General features: G+C 37.0%; 1 protein-coding gene across 4 annotated transcripts in view; it reads left to right on the forward strand.

The window, feature by feature from the left end:
- The first annotated feature begins 605 nt into the window (after positions 1-605).
- frmpd3 (FERM and PDZ domain containing 3) overlaps positions 606-14,274 on the forward strand; it is a 153,896-nt gene continuing 140,227 nt past the window's right edge. For 2 of the 4 annotated variants that reach the window (XM_038299157.1, XM_038299159.1), the window contains exon 1: positions 606-1,105. The gene's annotated coding sequence lies outside the window, so the exon portion shown is untranslated. The remainder of the gene's footprint in view (positions 1,106-14,274) is intronic. The other 2 variants (XM_038299158.1, XM_038299161.1) reach the window with 2 other exon arrangements.

Below are 14,274 nucleotides of genomic sequence, written 5' to 3' on the forward strand. Positions count from 1 at the left end.
GATGATTTTCTTTATTCGGACCCCTCTGATTTTTAATTGGTTACCCGTGTCCTATGGGCTCTCTTTTAGGCATATTTTACAGATAAAATCCAACCTCTTGAAACGGTCATACATATTTAAGGTTTGATCCAATGTAGCAGAACAGGAGTAAAGCTAATGGTATGAATGACTTTGTGATGTTCTGCTCTGCTCTTGCATATGTTTTAGACATTCTCCTGCCTTATCTACATTTTAGCTTGATTTACTTTATCTGCTTTTTTAATGTGCTTACTGTCCTTGTTTATCTGGGTTATATGAGAATATAATGGTTTATAATATTCTTCCAGAAACTTTTTTAAGCCAGTGTGAGCGTAATATATGCCATCTTTGTCTATGCCGTATCCATTGTCTCCTACTTCTTTGTGCACACAAGCAGAATAACGGCAATAGGAATGACTCATGAACTCAATCATTCCTTTGTGATTAACTGGCATCAGTCAATTGGATAGGGAGAAAAAAAAGCCCCTTTGCTATAGTGTCTCTGTTTCCATTCTTCCTCTTTTGCTCCCACACATCCCTCCCTCTCTCCCATCCTGTCTCACCCTGCCACAGCATTTCGGAGCTACCAGAGGTGCTAACGGGGAGCGTATAGACTGATTTCACACACAGCATAGGGAGGAGCAGGCATCAATGTGGAAACTCGCACACACAAACTGATGCCCGTGCACAGGGAGAAAGCAGGAGGTGAACCGAGACTTGCAGAGTGTCCACTTGCTACAGTAGACATGTAGGAGGAGTAGCTACTCTGTTCGCTGTTTCAGCTGTGTTTTAGTCCAGCAAGCACCTCCCATCCCCCCCCTGAGTGCTCGCTCCCTGGTCTGCGGTTGCTAAGGGGCTGGCTGGAATGACCCGGGTAAGTAGGAGACACAAGAAGATGCGCTAGATGGGGCTGCCGGCTGAGAGGACTCTCTGATCCCTGATCCCTCCTCTTCTCCATGCTGACACACAGACTGAGAAGCTCTGATCCACAATACAGATGCATGCCCATATAGGAGGGCACCGCTGTGCAGACCAGGAGTCTTCAACAGGCACAGCTTGAGAGGAGGACCTCCACAGAGACACGCAGGTAAGGGGCAGCACAGCTGGATCTGCTCTGCAGGATTTCCATCAGCACTGACTTGTACCGGTGTAAAGAAAACGTCAGTATGTCGAGAAATCCTTTAGTTCTTTTTTGTTTTGTTTAGATCTGTGCTATAATATTGATTCATCTGTGTTTCATGCTTCTGTGTGTGTGCTGTGCTGCATGACCATTGATTAAAATGAAGATGGGTTTGCAGATGAGCCCTGTGGAGGCATAACAACAGATAATGAGATGCTCCGATGTTCATCAAATGTCTCAATTATGTCAAAGGGAATTAAAAGAGGCATATAGACAGAAAAAGGAAACCCTAAAAAGTGCCATTTACTGTCTCTTTGGTTAGTCTTATATTTATTTGAAACTTCCAGTTTGGAGACATCTTTCAAACACTTGGGGCTGTGTATCTTTGTGTACCAACAAAGCTACAAGTGCTTATATTAAAACAAACAAAAAAAAAACATTAAGGGAAAAGCTCCAAGGGACTTTGCAGAGACAAGATCTCTTATGTGTATGAACATCAAGCACTAAAATGACTGGAATTTGGGGAAGAAACCTAAGGGAAGGCTAAAACTGAGAAGAGAAAACAGAGGTTCAAACTGAGAATGCAAATGATCATACACCCTGTGACTAAAAATAGAATGTCTGTGGAGACCTTTAAGAGACTTAAAACAACAGAAAGAGAAAAGGTCAGTAGAAATTCTGTTCCAACAGGATATGTTTTTTCTCTAATACAGCCCAAATGACTTTTAAGTGGTTTTGTGGCTTTACTTTCTCTGTGAAAGTCAATGACCATGGCAGCAGCCCCATCTAGAGATTGCCTCGGAACGAATGTGCTTATGCAGAGGTGCTTGTGCCTCAGAGAGATGAGCTGTCCAGTGCTGTTGCATGGTGCATACATCACTAAACACAGAACCATGGACCCAGGAGGAATCAACAGAAAGGAATCTATTACTTAGATTACCAGGATTCTGTGATCTCATCATACGACTGGGTTTGCTATAAAGACACTGGCAAGGGGTAAATGTTGCGAGTTGAAAGGATAAAACAGGTTCCGTTTAAAAGAAATCAAGATACTCAGACAATTTTCACTGTGGCATTTTTTTTTACATTTAAATACCTACAAAGTCAGGACAAGTTTCAGCACAAATTATACGTAATTTATCCACTATTAATCTTTTAAATTCAGTCAAAGCCTATACAGTTTCTGCTCTCTTGTTGCATACCTTACTCTCACAGGCAGCCAGTGTTCTGTCTACTGTCAACTTGTGCTTAGTCATTACAAAGAGCAGAACAGCCCCAAGGTTGCAGGGTATAGAGCAAATTAACACCATTCCCTTTGCCGAAGTTCTCAAACCTGACAGCTCCCTATAATGTGGCTCATTGAGGCATCTAGAAAAACATGACTGCCATTGATAAATACCAAGCCAGGGCACGCTTTCAAAATCAAATCAGCATCAAAGAGGCAAGGTCTGGTGCATATGTAAGGGGGACCAGTTGGCACAGGCTGGTAAATGCAGATGCAGATCAGAGCAAAGTAAAAAAAAAGGAAAATTGGCACAAGTTAAAGCCCAGAGATTACACCAATTACTCAGGGGCACATTTCTTTTTTTCCTGAATTTTTAGCTGGCAGTTTAGAACTCAAGCATGGCTCTGCTGCGAAGAATCTGAGCACCCCCAGAGATGAGCGTCATAGACACAGCCACCATTACAGCTCTCTCATTCTGGAGATCATTTTAGATCTAAATGGTGATTGTAATATTCAGTAATGGACCAAATGATTTCTGGCTTTGAATTAAAGCTATGCATACTGAAAGTAAATGATAAGGGTTTCAATATGTTTATGTTTTTTTGTTGCTATCATTACATCTAATTAAAAGACAAATATTATACTGGAAAATAGTAAATACAGGCAGTTGTTTGTCTGATAAAGCCTGTTCTTTGATTTTACTTAATTGATGCATATGGATATTCTTTTTTCTCAAATTAAGTAAATCAAAGGAAGTGAAAATGTTTGCATTTATAAATAACATCTGCAGTCTGCAAATGTGCTATACAGGCTCAGTCAGAATAAACTGCAATGTATAGGTTTGTGTCTTTGATTAATTAGTGCATTTTGGGATAATAAGTGTTCATTTGGCTATTCAATAAAAATATAAATATATTAGCTTACTAGAAGTATCTATTAATGTTTGTAACATTTTAAAACAAATCATTTTACCTCTAAGGTTGTATATGAGAGAATAGGTGCATGCAACCTCCAGCTGTGGAACCACATGCGATTCATTAGCCCCTCCACTGTGGCTCTTTGCAAGTCTGGTCCATATTTAAGTATGAAGGTTAACAAAATCTTAGTTCAAGCATGTTTTCCTGTTTTTTCATTCTTAATTTGAGAAGAATTTGAATATCAGAAAAATGCTAATAGTGTGATTTTTCTTTTTTCTTCTTTGGTTGGCAGCCTGGGGCGTATATTCTTGTAGAGTTTATATGTTCTTCGTGCTTTTCACTCTGGTTCAATGTGAATCCAATAGTCCAACATGCCTGAGAGGCCACTGGTGACAAACCTAGGAGTATATGTGAGCGACAGCAGGACACTCTATGTGTCAGTCGTTGTTCTGCTGATGGACAGACACCCAGTAACATAAAACAAAGCAAGAAAGTCCAACTATTCCCACTTGAAATATGCTGGTTGGTTAAGACATTGAAGAAAACTGTCTCTAAAATGAAGAGATTGAAATATTCTAGAAATAGCTACCCTTCTAATGGCCAATGCACAAGTAACAGGTCAACATGTAAAGATGAATATAATGTCAGCTTTTACAGAAGATCCACATTTTCCAAGCAGGTGTAAGGTTTAGGAAAAAAACAGTGTGTCCCAGAGTGTATTATGGGATAGGCGACAGATATTTTGGATTATTCTGCCTAATGAACATCACATCTCTACCCCTCTACTGTACAAACAGTGTTCTACTGCTAAAACGTTTATCCATTAGCTACTTAGTTGTGGCAGCAATGGCCCACTCTCAATAGTACTTATTGTCATGCTAAACTATGCAGACACTCTGTCTGCACTAAAGAAGATTCATGCATCTCTCTGTGTTTAATGCTCTTTAACCAGTGGAAGCAGTGATTGTGCATTGAAATCTTATCCCCAAAATCTCAGAATTCATGTCCAGTTTTATATCATCCAGTGTATTTTTCTTTTATTAAATACCTCAAAAGTTTAAAATAGTTTCTGCCCTTAAAAGTAAAAAAAAAAAAAAAAATAGTGCATTTTCTTAAAATTAGCGTTTTCCTCTCAAAAACATACAGCAGAAATAGTTGTGTTTCTCCTTTACAGATATTGTATTTAAATATCTCAAAACCCATGACAATTCTTAGTTTAATGTCTTTGAATGTATTACATTTTGTTTTCATATATATTTTTTTCTTAACATGCACTACAGTTATAGACTAGGCTTAGAAACTGTTTAAATTTTTCACATGGTTATCAACTATAGTTGAGGACATATTGGCTTCATGTCATCCTAAAATATTTTACCCACAAACGAAGCAGTAGGCATGAGCAGAAATAAAAGAAAATGGGTTGAGTTAGGCAAGGAGATGGGATTAAATTGTACACTAACATCGAGGAAATGCCTTTTTTATATAGAAAGCTGTCATTCCTAATGTTGCATCCTATGATGTAACCTGTGCTATGATGATGGATGAAGATATATTAAATCTTATTCTTCTAAAGGGATGGATGGATGGATGGATGGATGGATGGATGGATGGATGGATGGATGGATGGATGGATGGATGGATGGATGGATGGATGGATGGATGGATGGATGGATGGATGGATGGATGGATGGATGGATGATTCCTCTTAACCATCTGTGGTTATGATAGAATGTAAAAAGAATATAATCACATTCCCTCCCTGTTGCGGTAACCCCTGACAACCATTTTCGCTGCTGCTGTATCCAAGCGGCAATCTATTCAAGCTTGAGACCAGACCTGAGACAATAACAACCAGACAGACAAAAAGACCACTGAAATAAACCAAAGGTGTTACTACGGTGATAAATATTTGAGTAACTACAATTTTATTCATTGGTATTGTGTGCCAGCAGTTTTCATAGAAACAAGTTTGTGCTTCACAGAGGAGCAATAGTGTGGAGTTTTATTTTCAATTGGCCAAGATCCCAAACTATCAACTGTGGAAAAAAGGAGGGGAACACAAAATTGTTATGAATGCAAAAGATACATTTACCCTTTAATAACAAGTGTTATGTACTGTGGGAGTGTATTGTGTTCAGCTTTCAGCTGCAATTAGCAAAACAGTCTGTCTTCTACACAAAAGTGTAGCCACACTTTAACTTAGTTGCAAGCTGTCCCTGGCTAACAGATAGCTTCACACCGTGTCTGCAGCCATTTATGCCATCCAACCAGAGACATTTCTGCCTTAACACCAAGCACAGCACAGGTACATTAGCACTGAGGAGACAAAACATGATGGATAATATTTCTGAAAGTCAATCAAAAATGTTGCCTTATCACAAATCACCGCAAAGTGATCTCCTATTGAGGGTATGCTGTCTCCTTTATTTTGATACCCCAAATTTCCATCCGCAAATGATGGAAATCCATCCGCACCAAGAAATCTCATTCACCAGGAACATATGTCTTCCTTGCATGCCTCAAAATGTTTAAGTTTTAGTGTGATACCATATGTCACTCTAAAACCGTCATAAAATTCAGCTACATTTGGCTTATTTTAGTGTTTATGTCTGATTCTTAACCCAAAATCTTCTTTAGTGGCTTTCTGTTGGGTTTAGGGCTACACAAATAACTATGAAGGGCTGCTGTCCACCATTTGGCAATTAAAGGTTTGAGCTGCTCCTTCTATTGAAATGTTGAAAAAAAAAAAAAAAAAAACATATATATATATATATATATATATATATATATATATATATATATATATATATATATATATATATATATATATATATATATATATATATATATATATATATATATACTCATTGATAGCTCTAATATCTGTATGCTGGAGAAAAAGTAAAGCATTTTTTAAAAACATTTATAAAGTGAGACTCCGAACAAGAAGCAAACTGATCCAGAGCCAACTCATATATTAATTTTTGAGACTGTGTTTAGTTGAGACCCAATAGACAGTTCTGCTGGAAAGACTACCGTTTGGCTTTTCAACTCACAAAGCATACTGATGAACATAGCAAGATGTGCATTTACTACGGCCATTTTTAGCAGCCTGTGAGAGGTCAATTCATTCTTCACCATATTGATTTTGAAGCCACACCTCTTTTAGGTGAAGTGTTAGACAGAATTAACCCACGCTAGAGCAGAGAATACTGTCAGGGGAAAAATTCCAGTCATTGTCAACAGAAAAAAAACATCATACAGTCATTGTTATTGTTGAGGTATGTATAACACATTGCAATTATATAAAAGTGGTCAACTGTAACTTGTTTTCAGTTAAGTTAAATAAATACTAATGGACATTTGAACTAAGAAATGTTAATCTGTATATTTTATAACCGCAATTTTGAGTATTAAAGCCTGAGAAAAAAATAAATTGGACATCTGAACATGGTTTCAGATTCTGAAGACAGCCCCCTGTTTTATATCATCAGTAGCTGTTCCAGACAACCAATATTTCTATTTAAACCAGATTTGTATCTTTGAACATTTAGTTGAAAAATTCCAGGTTTAAACTGTGCAGACTAAAAAGAAAGGTTAATATTTGTGTGTGAGTGGGTGACTTTGGAATGTAGTGTAAAAGCACTTGAAGACTTCAAAAAGATTTAAAAAGGGCTACATAAATTGAGCCTATTTACAATTGAACCCCCAAAGCACAAAGTGGGAAGGGGATACATAAATTACTAAAAAATGAAAAAGAAAACTCATAGACAAAAAGCTTTTCTACTGGATCTGCAAAATTTCTCTTGCCAAAACTATATGGCTGCACATCCATCATAGAGTAACTGCAGTGTGCTGTGGAATACTTTGGCTCTCCAGTCTTTTTGTGGGTTATGTACGATCTCCTGGGGAAAATATGTCTATTGCCACCTTTATCTCCAACCAGAGTGATGCTCTGGGGGAGCCTCCTCTGGACCAAACACATAATGATTCCTCTAACGAAGCACATTTGGGTAAAAAAAAAAAAAAAAAAAAAAAAAAAAAAAAAAAAAAAAAACACCAAAGGTTAGGCAACCCAACTCACCAAAAACAGAGAGTAATGAAAAATATTGATTAGTGATATTTACTGATCAGGACAGATAGAGTTAAGCAATACTACAGTGGTTAGAATAGAATAGAATAGAATAGAATAGAATTATGGTGTTTACAGCAGCAAAAACATTATAGAAAAAAATATTATGGTTATAATAAAATATAATAAAAAAATGGTCCTAAGAATATGCTTTTAACACATACCAAATGAAATAGAGGTTTCTCATAAAAAAAAAAACTGTTTTAAACATGAATTTTCTAGGAATAGTTGTGTTTAGATTTGATAGGTCTACTTATTGTGATTTCTATGGTTATCTCAGTCCTATTTGATCCTTATAAAATCCTTTAAAAAAGCCTCTTCATAGAAAGATCAAAGACATACATCTGAACTTGTTTGTTGAGACATATCTACTCAGTGCAGAAATGTTTGTTGGTGCAACAGATTTTTGTTTTTGTCTCAAGTAGGCCTGGTATCAGGCATTACAACCATTCATTGTCTGTAATTTACATATGTATTACTGTGCATTCATTACCCAAAACACGTGCAGAGGTTCACTGATTCATTGTCATGTTAATCAGTGTCATTGTTTATTCATAGATATACACTGAAATTGTTTATCTAAAATAACAATATCAGTTGGCCATTATTATTACGATTTCTTTCAGTCACCATCTCATTATGCAAATATGGAAATAGAATACATTCTTTCAGTATATGCTTTTTGCAAACACATGGGAGGGATATGTTTTCTTGCTTGTTTTTTTTTTTATCTCCACCTTTCTTTTCTTTATCGACTGCATTGACCCTCTGCCACTGAAAGCATGTTTAAAAGCACTTTAACATGGCACTGTGATGATGATCTTAGAGCTTTCAAATTGTTACAGTTTTTAGTTTATTCAGTCAGTCTCCCAAGCATGGATTAAGGCTGGTCCTTGAGAAAAAGGAAAAAAAAAAAATCAATGAAGATCTTTACCGACACAAGCTTTTTAAAGAATGACTCGGCTTAATCCATGTCTGGGAAACTGAGCCTTTCAGTATTGACTAGAGCTTAAGACTTGTATTTGAATGTGTATACACATGCAAAAATCCTTTATACACACTTAAAAAAACATCTGAAATCTTACCACTAAACACTTTCTTCATCTACATCTGTTGTTAATGACATTCATCAATCAAATAGAGGTCTATTGATTACCTTTTTTCCAGGCGCAGGAGAAATATTTCATCTTTCAATATACAAAATAACCTTGCCTTACTAGAGGGAAATCTAAACTTTTCAAAAGCTTCCTTTCAGATTTAATTGTCTAACAGGTGAACGCTCTAAAAAATGTTGTGGCTGTATACAGCAGGCACGTGCAGAGGGGGGGGCTAAGGGGGCGTGAGCACCTGCCCCTTTTGCTCCATAATCCCAATGTGCCCTTTTGGTCCTTTTTTTTTTTTTTTTTATCTTAATTTTTTTTATTTGACACATGTACTGAAATTATTATTATTATCTTTTTTTTGGCAAGAAAAATGTAACCCATGTTAAAATCTAACATAAATAGGGATCTAACATAAATAGGGATAAGTAGTTGGTTAAAAGTCTGTAGACAGAAAATAACGTTCCCTTTAAGAAACCAGGTGCAGTGTCTGGGTGACGCTGCAGTACGCAGACCCGAAGGAGAGAGCGGAGGAGGAATCGGAGAAAAAAGAGAGCGGTGATTAATTAACAGAAAAAAAGTTAATATTTTAGTAAACAAAACATAATTTACCTGGTCGGGAACTGACGAGGATTTTATGAGAACTAAGCCATATCGGTTTTGGTGAGTTTTGTGTTTATTTTTCTGTATTTTCATTGTGTTGTAATTTTTCTGTTGGTGGAGAGTTATTAACTGTTATTCAGTTAATATATGAAGTTTATGAAGAATAATTTATTTGCATAATTTGAGTATTTAAAAAGAGTTTTATTGTGTTTTTGGCCTGTTACACAGGTCAGGTTTTTTGTTTGGATTGGAAGTTTGGTCGGAGCGAGGATTACCCCTTGCTCACACTGGCTCCGGTGCGGTTACCGAGCCGACGGAGACCGCAACTCCCGCACACCCCCTCTCACTGCCATGTGCGGCGTGCACATTCACAGACGGGATTCAAGATGGCGAGCCAGACCTAGAACTTCAATTCATCTTGTCCATTGAGGGAGGGACTTTCCCGCGTGTGGTAATCCCCTGCCAGAGCGGTTGGGATATCAGAAACTAGTTTGAACTGAACTAAAAAAGAACTGGAGACTGATTGAATTATTATTATTATTTTTTGGACTGAATCAAACTGATTCTTTTCATCGAACTGAGTGCCTATATTTACATTTGGACTTGAACTTGAATTTAAAGTGCCATACTTTGATTTTCATATGTTTAATTTCTGAATGTGATTTGAGTAATTGTGGTCCACTTGATTTAACTGTGTTGAAGGTATTTTGCAACCTGTAAAAGAAAGGAAAAGAGTTAACTCAGGAAAAATTTAAATCTTAAAATAGGTGCAACCTATGAAAAAGATACTGGTCTAATTAATCCAAATTAGTCTAATTAAAATATCCTAGGTGAACTAAAGAGCAAAAAGAAAGAGTGATATATTCTTTTTTTTCCTTCTCCCTTTTCCTCCCCATTTATACTTACCTCATTATTAAGAATCTGCAGAGTATTTTTGGTTTCATGTATTGTATTTTATGTGTGTTTTGCATTCATTAAATTGCCGGCCATTTTCACTTAAGCAGCGGTCTCTGGTGCTATTATTTTGCTCCCCACTCCTTAGAGCCTAGAACTGGTCCAGTGGCGCAGTTAGTGGTGTGATACCAGTGCTACAAAAACAATACAATAAGCCCTCCGGTCACATTGTTACCTTTGACCTTTTGCCGGTGACGACGCACTTGCCTCTCGCACAGTCAGATAAGGCGGCTAACTGCGGAGCTAAAGGTAGCGAACATTCCACATTACACTGTGGCCGCTGCTCATTTGGCCCTAAGCATGATCAACCATGATCGGATGGATGGCTATGTCTTCAGTCTGCACCGCCTCTCCAATGTCAACCTGAATAGAGATGTAAGTGAAACCAAATGAGCCCCATGGATGATGCAGTATTGTTTGATCTAAAACACTGTTTACTCTGTGCTTTTAGTATTTTACATTGAAAATTATGTTTTTTAATTCACAAAAAACTGTTCTGTAATGATTACAGAACAGTTTTTTTGTGAATTAAAAAACATAATTTTTGGTGAAAATACTGGAGTAGGCTTGCTACTTGTCAGACAACGGAAAACTTTGAACGTTGTATAATTTCTCTACTTTAGTAAAGAGTAGCGGTTTAAACGGAGGAAAGTATAGGACGCGGCGCGCCTTTCTCTGAAGAACTACTGAGCGGGAGGAGAGAGCCAGATGAGGAACAGCTGTTCTTATCTATCGATTCAGTATTTTTATCATACAGACATTAGGCTGTTGTTCTTGTGTTTCCCTTAGCTTTGATTGTATGTCTCACAATTTTGTAATTTATCATTGTTCATTAAACTCTGAAAGCTATGTGACTTTGTTAATATTCTGTCCTAAAATGCGATAAGATGTGCCCTTTTTTTTTTTTTTTTTTGAGCACCTGCCCCTTTAGTGGTCTCTGCACGGCCCTGGGCTACAGATCTCTGCAGCATTCTCTAACAAGCTGTCAAACATTCGATTGCATCAGGCTTAAATCTGCCACGGGCTTGTGAAGTAGAACCACCACAGCCGCTGCAGAGACTGCAGCTCCTCCAGACTCCTCTATATCAAAGCTTTCAGTGACCCCTCCACTTGCTCACTGACATGGCCAGATTTGAATAAAATCTTAGAAGCATGGTATGAAACAGTATTTTATGTCTGATCTTTTTTTTCTGCAAAAGATTTAAAGTTCTTTCGGTTTCAAGTGATGGAATTCTGTTTTTAAAGGATCAAACATATACATATATTTATAAACTTTGACAAGCAGGTAGATGAGAGACTGGATATTCTTATAAAAACATATTACTCTGGTCTAAATTAGCTATAGAGGGTTGCAACAGTTTTCTGACTACATGAAAGTCACAGGAAATAGATTTTTATCATATTATCTAACCTTTAAAATGACACCTAGTGTGTACATTTTTTTCAACAGGGCTCCAAGTGTTATGTGGTAATTATTCAAGTCTAGACAAAAAAAAAGATAAAAAGTTGACAGCTTCAGATTTCTTCAGCGTGAAGTTTTTACTTTATATTTTAGTAAACTTGTTTGGAATGCTTATTTACTCTCTCACTCCACCAAGTGTCATATATAAAGGACTCCGCCATACACAGAGGTAGCCGACTGTTTTCACATTTCAAACACGACTTACTGGTTGTGATACCTCATGACTATGCAGTGAGCACTCTAGGTTAGGTGTTGCATGCAAAAACACCTTGAGGATACACCAAAATCCACACACAAACTGAGGTGACTTTATGATTTAGTTGTTTTAGGCCCTAATGCACAGTGCAATTAACATCATCTGTCTCCCTGACACTGATATTAATTTCTATGACACAATCTTAATTTCATCATTTCTCATGCTTTTGGTATAATGTGTCAATTTATAAAACGATGGATTGCAGCTTTATTAGTGAATTACATAGCTTACTTTACTTGGATTTTCACTTTACTTGGATTTAGTTTTTACATATGCATATATATATATATATATATATACATACATAGATGTGTATACAGAAGAGCTATATGTGTATATATTTTATCTCTTTTTTATTTTTATTTTTGTCTTTATTATCTTGTGTTGTTGGATGTGTATTTATATATATAAAACTGTAACTGGAGCGTGTAACAAAAGTAACTTCCCTCTGGGATTATTAAAGTATTTCTGATTCTGATTACTATAAAATATTTAATGTATAGCAAATCATGAACATTATCCTACATGTTTTTAGTTGATTTTGATTTGTCTTCGAGTTGAGTCGTCTGTTTTGCATTGTTACCATAAAACTTTTGTGATTTTTCAAAAATGTTGTGACTTAGAAGCTCATATTACGCATTTAAATACAAATATGTACGTACTTCTTGTTAAATTTCCTCTGCTTTAAAATTTGTATTTCTCCTGGTAAATAGCAAGTACTTTTAAAACTCCAAAACACTTCAGCCCCCCATTCACTCATACATCGACACACTGATGGTGGCTGGCTACTGTAGCCACAGCTGCCCTGAGGCACACTCACGGAATCGAGAGACATCTTCATGTACACTGACCACCATTTTCAGGTAATGCGGGTGCAACCCACCGGTTTCACCCTGCACCACTGTTCACTGTGCAATAGTTAGCATTGCTTGTTGTGCATCATGCATGTACTTCTCCTAATTGCTAAAAAGGAAACTAAATTTAGCCATTAACAAATTCAATTCTTTTTCATTATGGTTTGCACCAAATTGCTCTGACATTCTGCCTTGGACTATGCACTTTGAGTTCCTCTGAATTTCAGTTATGTGCCATAACTTCATTAAAGAGTCAGATTCACACACTCCCCATTTCAACATTTAGAATGAAGGTAGACCAACAGTTAGATAGCAGTAGATTATAAGTTTTTACATAAATTAAATCCCTTTCCAAGCCAGATGAGGTTCTATTTGTATTTGTTTGCTTTTTTAAAAAGCAATAAAATCCTGAGCTGTACACATGAAGAGTAGGCTACAGGACTGTTTATTTGTAAATCATGATTTGAGTTATATGGTAATGTGTAGATTATCAAGTAACTAGAAAAGTACTCTTACCCTTTTTCCACTCGCCGAAAAACCTGTTTAAACCGGAAAAAAAATTGGGATTTTAGTGGCAGTGGGAACGGCTCACTGCCATGTGACAACCCGTGTCAAACGACTTGACAAGCGACCCAGATTAAAATCGGCTACAATCTGCTCAGCTCTAATCGGCATTCAGTGGGAATAGCAGACCTGGGTTAACCCTTTAATTTACGTGTTATCATTGAGTGCAATGTACGGACATCAACATATCAGGCCGGTCCCTTCTGATATAAAAAGCTAAAGCAACTCTGCTTATATTCAACAAACATGGTACAGCACTAAGGAGAGAGATTCAGAGGGACAAAAGAAGGAAAAAATAAAGCACACTGACTACGCCCTTCCATGTTGCTCTCCATTGTTTACTTTCCTGATTTCTGCTGCACTGGTGACATCAACAGCACTAAACTTGCATGATGGCATCACCAGACACGCAGCAGTGGGGGGACAGAGGCCATGCAGGTTGCCAGTAAGAGATCAGACCCAGCTTTTTTTGCCAATGGGAAGGAAACCAAATACTGATTGTTAGCAGGTCGACCCATATTACACACCAAATGTTAACCCGGTAACTTCAAAGGGAAAAAGCTTCAGAGCTCAGACTTCTGCCAAGCAGCAAATTTTGCCCCATATTGTGACTAACACCTATTGCTAAAACTGTCACATGATCTGGATCATTATTAAGCTTTAATTAATTGTTCCTCGGCATGAGGTGCACTATTGTTAATAGTTTTCTTAAAATAATTTCATATAAAATCATTTTATATGTAAGGTCATAAGTAAGGCACAGTTTGTATCTGCAGACTCACCTTCTTCATTTGCTCTACACCCTGCTATCTTGATCAGCAGATCCAGACTACAAGTGAGGCCTGACTCCCCTTTCTTTGGTTTTTTGTCTTTAGTATAAACTTTTTGAGTCCAATGCTAAAGCTCTAAATAGTCACTGTTGCCTCCCTCTGGTTTAAGAGTGAACTGCTTGTTCTGCTAATTGTTGTCATAGAATCCTTTAAAAAAAATTATTGTATCCAGATTATGATCCAAATTATCACTAAAATTTAATGGATTGTTCCTTGGCACGAGGTGCGAGCATATAACG

This window comes from Cyprinodon tularosa, unplaced genomic scaffold (genome assembly GCF_016077235.1).
Source record: "Cyprinodon tularosa strain WSP-4 unplaced genomic scaffold, ASM1607723v1 ctg42, whole genome shotgun sequence".
In the NCBI taxonomy this organism is placed as follows: domain Eukaryota; kingdom Metazoa; phylum Chordata; class Actinopteri; order Cyprinodontiformes; family Cyprinodontidae; genus Cyprinodon; species Cyprinodon tularosa.